The sequence below is a fragment of the Pleurodeles waltl genome, chromosome 3_1 (genome assembly GCF_031143425.1).
Source record: "Pleurodeles waltl isolate 20211129_DDA chromosome 3_1, aPleWal1.hap1.20221129, whole genome shotgun sequence".
Classification (NCBI taxonomy): domain Eukaryota; kingdom Metazoa; phylum Chordata; class Amphibia; order Caudata; family Salamandridae; genus Pleurodeles; species Pleurodeles waltl.
The window spans coordinates 1,405,158,287-1,405,170,747 of record NC_090440.1 but is presented as its reverse complement, the minus strand read 5'-3'; positions in this window follow the sequence as shown (position 1 = coordinate 1,405,170,747).

The window sequence follows — 12,461 nt, the reverse complement described above, 5'->3', positions numbered from 1 at the left end:
ATTGTGGATCAGTGTATTGCCCTCTTTGTTTGTATTTGCCCTGGCATCTTTCACTTGTGTACGTTGGTGTATGGAGGGATGATTATTTCTCTCTAGTGTGCATGCTTTAGTGATAGGTGTCCATGCGGGTCTGTGAGTGGAGTCCATGCATTGATATGGCATGCAGGGCTTTGCATTGGGAAGAGTGAGATGTGATGGTGGGGGGTGTGGGAGGTTGTGGAGTGATGGGAGTGAGGGGGGTATATGATGGCATGCAGGTAGTAGGGTGATAGTAGTAGAGAGTTGACTTACCAGAGTTCAGTCCTCCTGCTACTCTGGCCAGGCCCTCAGGATGCATGATTGCCAAGACTTGCTCCTCCCATGTTGTTAGTTGTGGGGGTCCACCGCCAGTCCTCTGTACAGCAAGTTGGTGTCTTGCTGCAATGGAACGTACCTTCCCCTGTCGGTCATTCCACCTCTTCTCGATGTCGTCCCTTGTTCTGGGGTGCTGTCCCACGGTATTGACCCTGTCAACGATCCTCCGCCATAGCTCCATCTTCCTAGCAATGGATATCTGCTGCACCTGTGCTCCAAATAGCTGTGGCTCTACCCAGATGATTTCCTCCACCATGACACTTAGCTCGTCCTCTGAGAATCTGGGATGTCTTTTTGGTGCCATGGGTGTGGTGTGAGTTGTGTAGGTGAGGGTGTGTAGGGTGATGTGTTGGGGTGTGTAATGTGGGGTGCGTGGTTAGTGTATAGGTGTAGGTGGTGTGTGGGTCTGATTTTGTCTGTGGTCGTGGTGTCTGTCACGTGCCAATGGTTTGTAATGGTAAAGGGTTGTGGCAATGTGGGTGTGTTTTATGGTGGTGTGTGTATGGGTGTCAGGTGTGTTTAGTTTGAATTGTCCAATGTGGTGTTGTTTTGTTTGTGTGTGTATATTTTGAGCACGGAAGTATGTACCGCCAATGGTTTACCGACATTGAATGTCCGCCGTGGTGATTCGTGGGACATAATATGGTGGATGTAGTTCTGTTGACGTAACGGTGTGAGTTTGGATAGACTCAGTTTATCAGTGTACTTTGGTGTGGCGGACTTGTGTCTGTGGCTGAATAGTGATGGATTGATGTGTGTGTGTCATAATATGGTGAATGGATATCCACGGCTGCTGCGGTATGTTGACGGCAGCCAGCATGGCGGTCAGTCTGTTTTACCGCCAATGTCATAATGAGGGCCAGACTTTCCTTCGCCCTGGAGACTGGTAAGCTGAGGACCTTTGTGGGGTGTTTTTCAGGAGTCCAAGTGCAGATAGAGGGAACTGGGCTCTGACTGTCAGGCGGTGACAACAAGAGCCACTAGTGTCCCAGGGCTTAAGAATACTGTTGAGACAAAAACTGAGCACCACTTACATCTCTCTAGCACTTAAACTGAATGGTAATGAAGTCGATCAGCCCAAGGCCTTCCCAGGTGTTGTGAGATTAGAGTCTCAGAACTCAATAAACTATCCATCAGATATTAATGACTCATTGCCCAGTCAAGGGTTTGTCTTGAAAGAAGGTGTACATTAGTATTTAGACACAACAGTACTCTACCTAGACTTTAGAGGGTGTGTATTATTATTGTATTCTCAAGTAATATTCTTGTGACCCCTAAGATACACCTTAACCTATTTAGTTAGAGCAATTCACAATACCTCTTGTGGGAAAAGCTAAAAAAGTCTCTGGAACACCCACAGGGTTTTTACAATGGCTAGTGCCCATGGGGATGATGACCTGGTCTTTGCTGTTATTGGTGGGGCACCTTCCCAACAGAATAGGGTTCTCCCCCTTTGGTATCTTGTAACTTGCACCAAACCTCTTTGTTTGTTTTTTTCTAAATGGTGTAAAAGGGTAGGCTATGCTTGTGGTATTTGTTGATCAGTGAAAGCAGTGCGATTCCAGATGGGGATGCACTTATCAAGGTGAGGATTGCAGGGTCCTTCCATGGCCTAACCAACATGGTCACAGTCTGCCACTAGTGAATTGGGGTGTGCTGATTCAGGTAAGCAGTGGCAGCGCTAGAACTGGGTGAAAATATGAAAATTAGGTTATGCCTGGATTATGTTCCTCATAGTCTGATAGACCTTCCTACTTAACTTCTTCCTCGGGACTCACCTCCACCCAAATAAGCTAACTGCCCACCCCATGTTGCACCAGTGAAATTTTCAAACTGGCTGAATCCCCTTCATGGGAGAAGTACCTCCTTTGGCACTTTGGTTCTTTTCAGATTCAGTCACGATTCTCTACCTAGTGTTTGATCACTTCTGTGGGACTGATGCAATGATGAGTTCCATGGAATCCTGTGACTCTAGGTAAATATCCTTCAGTCCACACTGCAGAGACACTTCAGGACTTCAGTCTCAATCTTGGCAGAGAAGTGCTGCTCCTTATGCAGATTAAAGTAGTCTGCATCAGTATGTCTTGCCTTGTCTGATGGAAGTCCCTCTTCTTCTGAGCAGAACTTTCCTCAGGCAAGAGCACCACCTGACCAATCAATCGGGTCTCTCTCTTGAGGTTGGGTCGCGGCACTCTTTAACAGGAGGTTGGTGGAATTCCACAGATGTATGGTCCTGAATCTGGTAAGCTAAAATAGTACCAGATACTCAAACCCTGGAACACAGAGTGTTTCTCTCAGTGAAGACCCCAGATTCTGGATGAGAATTCTTAACACACTGTCTGGATGTTCCTGTCCCATCTTAATAACAAAGATGCAGTCATTATTTGTGCTTTCCAAAAGTCAGTTATGAGACTTGTTTTGGACAGCCTTGCCTTTTGCCCATTCCACTCGGACTGATCCGGCCATGGTATTTGTCATCAAGTGTTACCAGGTAGATGGGGTGGATCTGTGAGTCCCTTCTCAAGGGAGACCAAGAATGTGTAAAAAAAGAAAGATAAGCTGTGCTACTGAGCTATCTATTAACATGCCACTGTTAGCCCTTTGAGCAAATAATGAGGAAAGAAAGTTCAGATAAATCTCCCTATGTTTCAGAGGGTTCTGCTGTCCCTTCTCCTCTACACCCAAAAGTCTGACAAACAATAAACTATATCTGGAATGTACTAGAGGAGCCACACAATTCCCATTGCTGTGCAGGGTTTTCTGCCCTCCGTCTTAAACACTACTGGGATGTAGGAAAACAAAATGGATTCCAGTGTTGCTATAGCCACATATGTCACATACACTCCACACATATCCTCTATTCACAGATCTTATGTATACACACAAAACATCAAAGTCTCACATGGATTGGTGAAGCACATATTTGCAGGAACTAGCAGATCAATTTAAAAATGCAAGGCATGCCAACACATGACTCCGCTAAGAGGAGACACATAAAAAGGCCTGTGTTGCCACTGCAATTATATCACTGCCATCGGTATCAGTTGTCTAGAGCTTGGCAAGCTGAAGGTAGTCATGCCCAATAAGGAGGGTACATATGGTGTCCCTGTCAAACCACACAGCCCTGCTCTGGTTGCAATATGTATCACAAAAAGGCCTCCTGTGCACACACATAATTGTCTTGTAAGGTGAGGCGGAGTCAAAAATCTTCAGAGCTTGCCATGATGAACTTGAGGCAAGAGCAATGCAGGTCACCTTTCTGTGTCCCAAGAAGCCTGTCGCTCCTGTAACATGTATGTGGCTTATAGTTGCCCTTTCTTACATTTGAGCTACCTTTCTCTTGCTTTGCTGGTAAAGACCAAAATGCCCACGTATACTTAGACATATACTTGACTGATGGGTCTCTTTGCTTTCCTTTTTTTCCCTCATATCCAAGCTAGTTTTTTTCCTTTCAGAAAACCTCTTTAGGGAAAATGTGGGAATATTTCTATCCTTTTGCTTCCATTGACACTAGGTGATTGACTCCTTCAATATACGAATGGGTAAAATTCCCTTTTGGGTGTTGATGTCAAATCAATGGTTTGCAATCACAATTTTGACTGTGAACTGTTGATACACTGCAAAGAAATTCAGAAGGCTTAGGGGGATACCCCTTTCATGCCTCCAATGCCTTCTGAATTGCAAGAAGGTGCAAAGAGCACGTTGATAAGTGGAAAGCCATTTCCAATTCGCAATGTCTAATGTTTAATCCTGCTTCTCTGTAGTTGCTAAGCCCGTGATTTTGTGAACAATAGGCATTGCAATTGAGAAAAGGTCTTATACATCCATCAATAAGTCACACCGACTGACAGCTACATCTCTAGGAGTTAAGTGGCATATTTATAGGCCCCTAGCGCACCTAGCACCACATTCACGTCATTTATTTTGACGTTAATGTGGCCCAACGAGGCCAAAATCCCTGCGCCGCATTTAGAGGGTGCCGCAATGCATTCACTGCACCACCCAGTAACCTTTTGCGCTACATTATGCCTGCATAATGTATGCAAAGGGGACGTTTCCCTGTTAGGGGAGCCGGTAAAATGTTGCAAGGAAATCTATGGGATTTCCTTCCGCATTTATTATGGCACTTTTAACACCTGCTCAAGAGCAGGCATTAAAAGGGGGGTTCCAATCTTCAGAATGGGCCCCTATGTACTCAGCAGGAGTAGTGCCAATAGTTTGGCGGTACTCCTGCAGAGTACATCAATGGAGTAATTAAAAATGACTCTATTGCCTCCTGACCTGCGCCTTTGTGCGCCGTATTTTAAATACGGTGCACAAATGGTTGCGGTCGGGAGGTGCTAAGGGGAGCAGGGAAAGTGCAGCTGCACTCAGTGATGTGGTGGTACGTGAGAAAGCATGGAGCATACAGACTTGCTGTACCGTTGCAGCCTACTCTCTTCTTGATACATGACACACTGGAAAATTCAGGAAGCACCGCCTTGCTCTGATAATCTTTTATGCTTATTGTCATAGTTCCATCAATTCAAACCTGCTAACTAACCGGCATGTTTTTGGAAACGTAGTTGAATTGTTCTCCCATCGTTTGCTACAAATCGTATGTAAGCTATATTTACTCAGCATGTCATAGGTATCATTTACGCCTAGATTTCTTGGTTGCGCTGTATGTTCATGATTTATACACGTGATTTATGCCCCTAATCCCTTTTCAATTTCAGTGACAGATATATACCACTGAGCGCCTCGCGCTGTACATTGTGGGGGTGGTGTTAAGTATCTGTTTGCAAAGAGCGGATCATTTTAATTACGTATTCGCGTTGCTTCGCTCCGCTGGCCCCATTTGTTGTTCACCACGTGCCTGAGCGTGTAGGAATGAAGCAGTGAGGAATCGCCTCTCTTGGGGGGAAAACCAGAACAGAGAGTAGAGTGCTCACCGGAACAGCTCTGTAGGGTTTTAATTCTTATTGACATCCTTAGCAAAAATCTAATGTACGAACGTTTCTCACTCGCGTCCTAACGAGACAGATCCCTGCTAGAGGACTCCACCTCGCACTGGGTATAATTGTTTTTAGGTATCTTTGATACCTATTCCTGCCACGGCCAGTCTGCGCTCTCAACCTGTGGGATCTGTGTGTAGGGGGCAGCCTCCGTTATCATTGCATCAAAGGTTGCACCCATGCCCTCTTGGACGGTGGAAGCGAGCAGAGAATACGAATGCACTATTCATGGCGGGCATGCGTGTTAATGTGACATCTAAATGCATCAAGGCCCATATTTATACTTTTTTAGCGCCGCATTTGCGCCGCTTTTTAACGCAAAAGCGGTGCAAACTTACAAAATACAATTGTATTTTGTAAGTTTGCGCCTCTTTTGCGTCAAAAGATGATGCAAATGCGGCGCTAAAAAAGTATAAATATGGGCCCAAATGTCTACTGAGAGTGTGCAAGGCATGAAAGTCCTGAGTCCAGCCAATGATCTAAATTACTTGGCAATTGAGAAATGACTTCACCTATATAGATGAAAGAAGGCAGTGTTGTAGGTTTCTTCAACACCTCACTTCAGACCAGATAGACACCGCAGTAAGTATGAACCTATTGTGATGATATTTAAAAAGTGCAAACCTCGAATGGAGTCAGCACTGAGCAATGGGGGAGCCCAAATGTGCAATTCATAATGGTCCCTCCCTCACTTTGTTATGGAGAACTGTCCACTTTGCTTCTCCAAGAACACTTAGAACACTCAAAACACTAGGCCGTGTTTACTAAACTATTACTTCAGCAATAAGGAAGGAGTAGGAACCATTGAAAACATAAAGGCCGTGACTTATACTTTTTGGTGCAAAACTGCACCAACTCAGTTTTGCACCAAAAAGTTTATCACCGGCTTGCACCGTTTCTGTGCACCAGCCGGGCACCATATTTATGGAATGGTGCAAGCCGGTGCAAAGGGTAGGCTAGCTGCAAAAAAATGACTTTAGTCGGGTGGGGCTGGTGGTATGGAAGAAGGGGTTTTTGCACCAAAAAATGACATTAGACAGGTTAGAATAATAAAAAAAAAACTCTAACCTGCCTAGAGACATTTTCTGAGGCAAAACTATCCAGATCACATGACTCCTGTCTTAGAAAAGACAGGAGTCATGCCCACCACCCCAGTGGCCAGCACAGGGGACCAGGGTCCCCTGGGCATGGCCATTGCACCCAGTGCCATGTAGAGTGCCATTTCAGGGCCCCCACTGGCACTTAAAAAAAATAAAATAAAATACCTACCTGTACTTCCCGGTACTTCCCTGGGATGGGGTCCCCCATCCTCCTCTGTCCCTCTGGTGTGGGTGGGGCTGTCCCTGGGGCCTGGGGAGGGCACCTGTGGGCTTATTCCATGGTATTCCACCATGGAAATAGGCTCACAGGTCACCTAACACCTGCCCTGACCCAGTTTTTAAAAAATGTGGCAAAGCAAGCTTTGCACCATTTTTTGACCCCTCCTCCCTCCTGTGCACCATTTTTGCACGGGAGTATAAATATGGCGTTAAGGCCATAGAGTCCGTTTTTGCACAGGAACGCCTACCTTGCATCTCATTAAGGCAAGGTAGGTTTCCACTTCCAAAAAATGACTTTAACTCCATAAATTTGGTGCTAGACATGTCTAGCGCCAAAGTATAAATATGGAGTTAGTTTTGCACGGAATTAGAGTTAAAAAAATGATGCTAATTCGGTGCAAACAGAGTATAAATATGCCCCAAAGTGCGCCAAACCTGCAAAGTGCTTCCTGGATCACATCCTTCTCATGGAAAAATCTCAGTTATAGCCAGTGCAAAGTTTGTTCTGCCCTACACTGTCGTACATCACGGTGCTCTAGCAAGATCATTGGTGGGTTTCTGCACCAAAATTTTGCTGGATTGTAACGTGCTATATAGTTGTTTTAATACCTCTCTCATCAATCAACTCACTCCCCTTGTACTTTCTGTTCCAAATATAATAGGTATAGAAATACAACGAACCGTAATTCTTGTCTAGTCTGTACTGTTCTCAATGTCACTAGTAATCAATCTCACTATGGGCATACCTCACTGTTTCCCTGGAATAAATAAGTTGTAACCTATACTAGAGAATATAGGGGCATATTTATATTCTGTTTGCACCGAATTAGCGTCATTTTTTTAACTCTAATTCGATGCAAAACTAACTCTATATTTATACTTTGGAGCTAAAACCGTCTAGCACCAAATTTATGGAGTTAAAGTCATTTTTTGGAAGTGGGAACCTACGTTGCCTTAATGAGGTGCAAGGTAGGCGTTCCCGTGCAAAAAATGACTCTATGGCCTTAACACCATATTTATACTCCTGTGCAGAAATGGTGCACAGGAGGGAGGAGGGGTCAACAAATAGTGCAAAGCTTGCTTTGCCATATTTTTTAACTCCTGGGTCAGGGCAGGCATTAGGGGACCTGTGGGTCTATTTCCATGGTGGAACACCATGGAATAAGCCCGCAGGTGTCCTCCCCAGGCCCCAGGGGCACACCCACCCACACCAGAGGTACAGCGGAGGATAAGGGACCCCATCCCAGGTAAGTACAGATAAGTACAGGTAAGTATTGCATTTTATTTTTTAAAGTGCTATGGGGGCACTGTAATGGGCCCCCATACATGGCCCAGGGTGCAATGGCCATGCCCAGGGGACCCTTGTCCCCTGTGCTGGCCATTGGGGTGGTGGGCATGACTCATGCCTTTTCTAAGGTAGGAGTCATGTGGCATGGTAGGTTTAGCACCATAAAATAACACTAATCTGGTTAGTCATTTCTTTTACTCTATCCTGCCTAAAGTCCTTTTTTGGTGCTAAACCCCCTTCTTCTATACCGCCAGCCCCACCCGACTAAAGTCATTTTTTTTTACTCGAGCCTACCCTTTGCACCGGCTTGCACCATTCCATAAATATGGTGCCCAGCTGGTGCACAGAAATGGTGCAAGCAGGTGATAGACGTTTTGGTGCAACACTGCTTTAGTGCAGTTTTGCACCAAAAAATATAAATAAGGGCCATAGTTTTAAAGAGTTTGCTATGTTTTGTTCTAATAGATTACCTTTTTTTATTATGCCATCGGCAGCGGGGCATACTGAGCATAGACGGGTGTGAGATAAGGTGTACATTGTGTTACATACCATAAATTGGGAATTTCAAGTTTTTTGATTTTGTGTTAGCTGAACCATAACTGACATTTAATTGTGTTTGTCAGTGAATTTTTTTTTTTTTTTACTATGTACTGCCAGTGCTTAATTTAGGGCGTTGGTTACCAGTGGGGGTCAGCACTCATTTTTGGGGCAGGTGGGGCCCACAGGTACCTGTGTTTCCTTATCAGACATTCCCCAGAGCAAAAGAGGGGAAAACACACAAATGTGAGAGGAAGGAAGAAAAGACGGAAAAATGGTTAACAAGGCAGTAAGCAGAAACCCACAAGAGTGTACTAAAGGGGCAGGGAGTGTCTGGTAGTGGATGTCTTAGGTGGATTTTAGGGATTTATGATGGAACCATCTATGCATCTACATTGCATGCCTTTACCATACATCCATTACCATACATTGGGGGTCATTACAACATTGGCGGTAAAAGCCGCTTACTGCCGTGCAGAAGACCGCCAATACACCGCCGTGACCGCGGAATTCCGCCACAGCTATTATGACCCACATTTCGGAATCCGCCAAAATTCAGACACCCACACAAGTCCGCAACACCAAAGGTCAGTGTTAAACTGGCGAAAACAAATCCTCCACCTCCACGCCAACAGAAACACGCCCATGCTATTACGACCCACGAATCCACGCGGCGGTCTTTCAACCGCGGTATTCCATTGGCAGTACACACCGCCACGCTCAAAATACACACACATCTCCAAAACACATCCACATTGGACAATTCCAAATACACACACCTGATACACATACAAACAACACTCCCACACACCCAACACAATATAAAACACACACCCACATCACCCACAAACCCCTACGACAAAAAATCTGAAAGAAGGCCAGAGAGACAGCACAGAATAGACAATCCCACCACACAGAGGCACACAACACCATCACCCACACAACATCCACGCACAAAACACCACACACCACTACACATCACCACACACATCAACACTCACACCGCCCCACACATCACACACACCACCCCATGTCACACCAAAGACATCCCCGCTTTTCCGAGGAGGAGCTCAGGGTCATGGTGGAGGAAATCGTACGGGTAGAGCCACAGCTATTTGGCTCACAGGTGCAGCACACATCCATAGCCAGGAAGATGGAGCTATGGCGCAGAATAGTCGACAGGGTCAACGCTGTGGGACAGCATCCAAGAAATCGGGAGAACATCAGGAAGAGGTGGAACGACCTATGGGGGAAGGTGCGTTCAACGGTCTCCAGGCACAACATCGCGGTTCAGCGGACTGGCGGCGGACCCCCACCTCCTCCCCCACAACTAACAGCATGGGAGGAGCAAGTCTTGACCATCATGCATCCTGAGGGCCTCAGAGGAGTCGGTGGAGGAATGGACACTGGTAAGTCAAATCTCAACTATCAGATCCCCCACCCTACCTGCATGCTATCACACCTCCCCCCCTCCCCTATCACTCCAACTCCTCACCAATGTACTAATAACACAAACCACACATCCCAACAACAATCCCTGCATGACACAACTAAGCATGGACACCCATCACGAAAGCATGGCCACTGCACATACACATAACAACCCCCTAACCATCATCACAAAAGCCCCCACACAGGAATGCTTGCACTGGGGTACACGCACACCCACCCATTGCACACCATGACACACACACATGCAATAATCATGCTCTTATGCCCGTGCAGGATCACAAAGGACCGTCACCACACCGGAGGGTCCAGACAACTCCACTCCACCCACAGAAGAGGCCCACAGTGACGATAGTAGCTCTGCCCTACTGGAGCCTGATGACCAGCCCGGACCATCGTGGGCCTCGGGACAGTCGGTTCCCCTTGCAGAGGCACAGCCCAACACTGACCTTCCACCCTCTGGTAACACCAGCACAGCACCCACCCAGCGGGCCCAAACCTCCCTACCCAGGACAGGTCAATCAGCTGTGTGTCCACCACTACAGGGAACCCAGAATAACCCACCACCCCAACAACAACAGGGACCTGGGGGCAGTGGTAGTGGGCACACGGACCAGGGGACGGAGGCACAGGAACACAGGGGAACTGGGAGGGCTGCTGTGCGACAGGGGGCGGACAGGCCAAGGGAACCCACTCTCCACGAGGCCCTCTCCTCCATCATGGGAGCATACCACCACTCCCAGGAGACAATGGCGACGGTCCTGGTCAAGTTTCAGGAGACCCAGCGCCTGCAGGAGGACCAGTATTTGGGGTTCAGGGAGGAGCTCAGGACCATCAGCTCCGCCTTGGGCACCATCGTAGGGGTGCTGAAGGACATACAAAACACCATAAGGGACACCGTGGCACTCCAAGGGGCACCTGACACTAGCCAGGATGATGAACTGCCCACCACCTCCGCCGGCGCTAGTGGACAGGATGCCCAGCCACAGGACCACAACACCAGCACCCCACCCCCTGCAGACGGACAACCACCATGCAAGCGGTCCCTGAGATCCAGGAACAGGACAGAGCAAGATGGCAAGACCCCCGCCAGGAAATGAGACCACCCTGATTGTCATCCCACTGTCCCACTTTGTTACCCTGTCCATACTGAAACTGCCCCAGCTCCACTTCCTATGCCCATATGGGCAGTGCACCTGTGAGACTAATATACTGGACTCTGCCATGGACATTCCTCCACCATCACCCCTCACCATTTTACAACCACCCTCCATTTTTGAGCACTTAAATAAACACCCTTGAACCACAAAACAATCTGGAATCAGTCTATGATTTGGTAAAATGTATTATCAATGACAGTGTGAAAATGTGTTTCTAGTTGTAAAGGCAACATACCTATGTCACACATCACAAGTCCTTGAAGGATGCATGCAGATGACACACGTTGGTAACCACACCTGTGAAACCGTAATGGAAAGGAACAACTCAGTTACCAAATAATCCCATGAAATTACACACAGGATAGAGGAAGACGTGTGACAGTGAATGTAATGGTAAAAATGAAAATGTTCTCACCTGTGTGTCACTGGAAACATTGCTGTATGACTGACTCCCTGTTGTCGTTGTCTTCTTCCTCAGCTTCCTCCTCATCACTGTCCACAGGCTACACAGCTGCCACAACACCATCATCTGGACCTTCCTCCTGCAGAAAAGGCACCTGGCGTTGCAATGCAAGATTGTGAAGCATCGAGCAGGCGATGATGATCTGGCACACCTTCTTCGGTGAGTAGAATAGGGAACCACCTGTCATATGGAGGCACCTGAACCTGGCCTTAAGGAGGCCGAAGGTGCGTTCGATCACCCTCCTAGTCCGCCCATGGGCCTCATTGTAGCGTTCCTCTGCCCTGGTCCTGGGATTCCTCCCTGGGGTCAATAGCCAGGACAGGTTGGGGTAACAAGAGTCTCCTAATAGCCACACACGGTGCCTCTGGAGTTGACCCATCATATCAGGGATGCTGCTATTCCGCAGGATGTAGGCGTCATGCACTGAGCCAGAAAACATAGCATTAACCTGGGAGATGTACTGGTCTGCCAAACATACCATCTGTACATTCATCAAATGGTAACTCTTCCTGTTCCTGTACACCTGTTCATTCCTGTGGGGGGGGACCAGAGCTACATGGGTCCCATCAATAGCACCTATGATGTTGGGGATATGTCCAAGGGCATAGAAGTCAACTTTCACTGTAGCCAAATCTTCCACCTCAGGGAAAATGATGCATCTCCTTACGTGTTTCAGCAGGGCAGACAACACTCTGGACAGCACGTTGGAAAACATAGGCTGGGACATCCCTGATGCCATGGCCACTGTTGTCTGAAAAGAGCCACTTGCAAGGAAATGGAGCACTGACAGCACCTGCACTTCAGGGGGGATTCCAGTGGGATTGCGGATTGGTGACATCAGGTCTGGCTCCAACTGGGTACATAGTTCCTGGATAGTGGCACGGTCAAACCTGT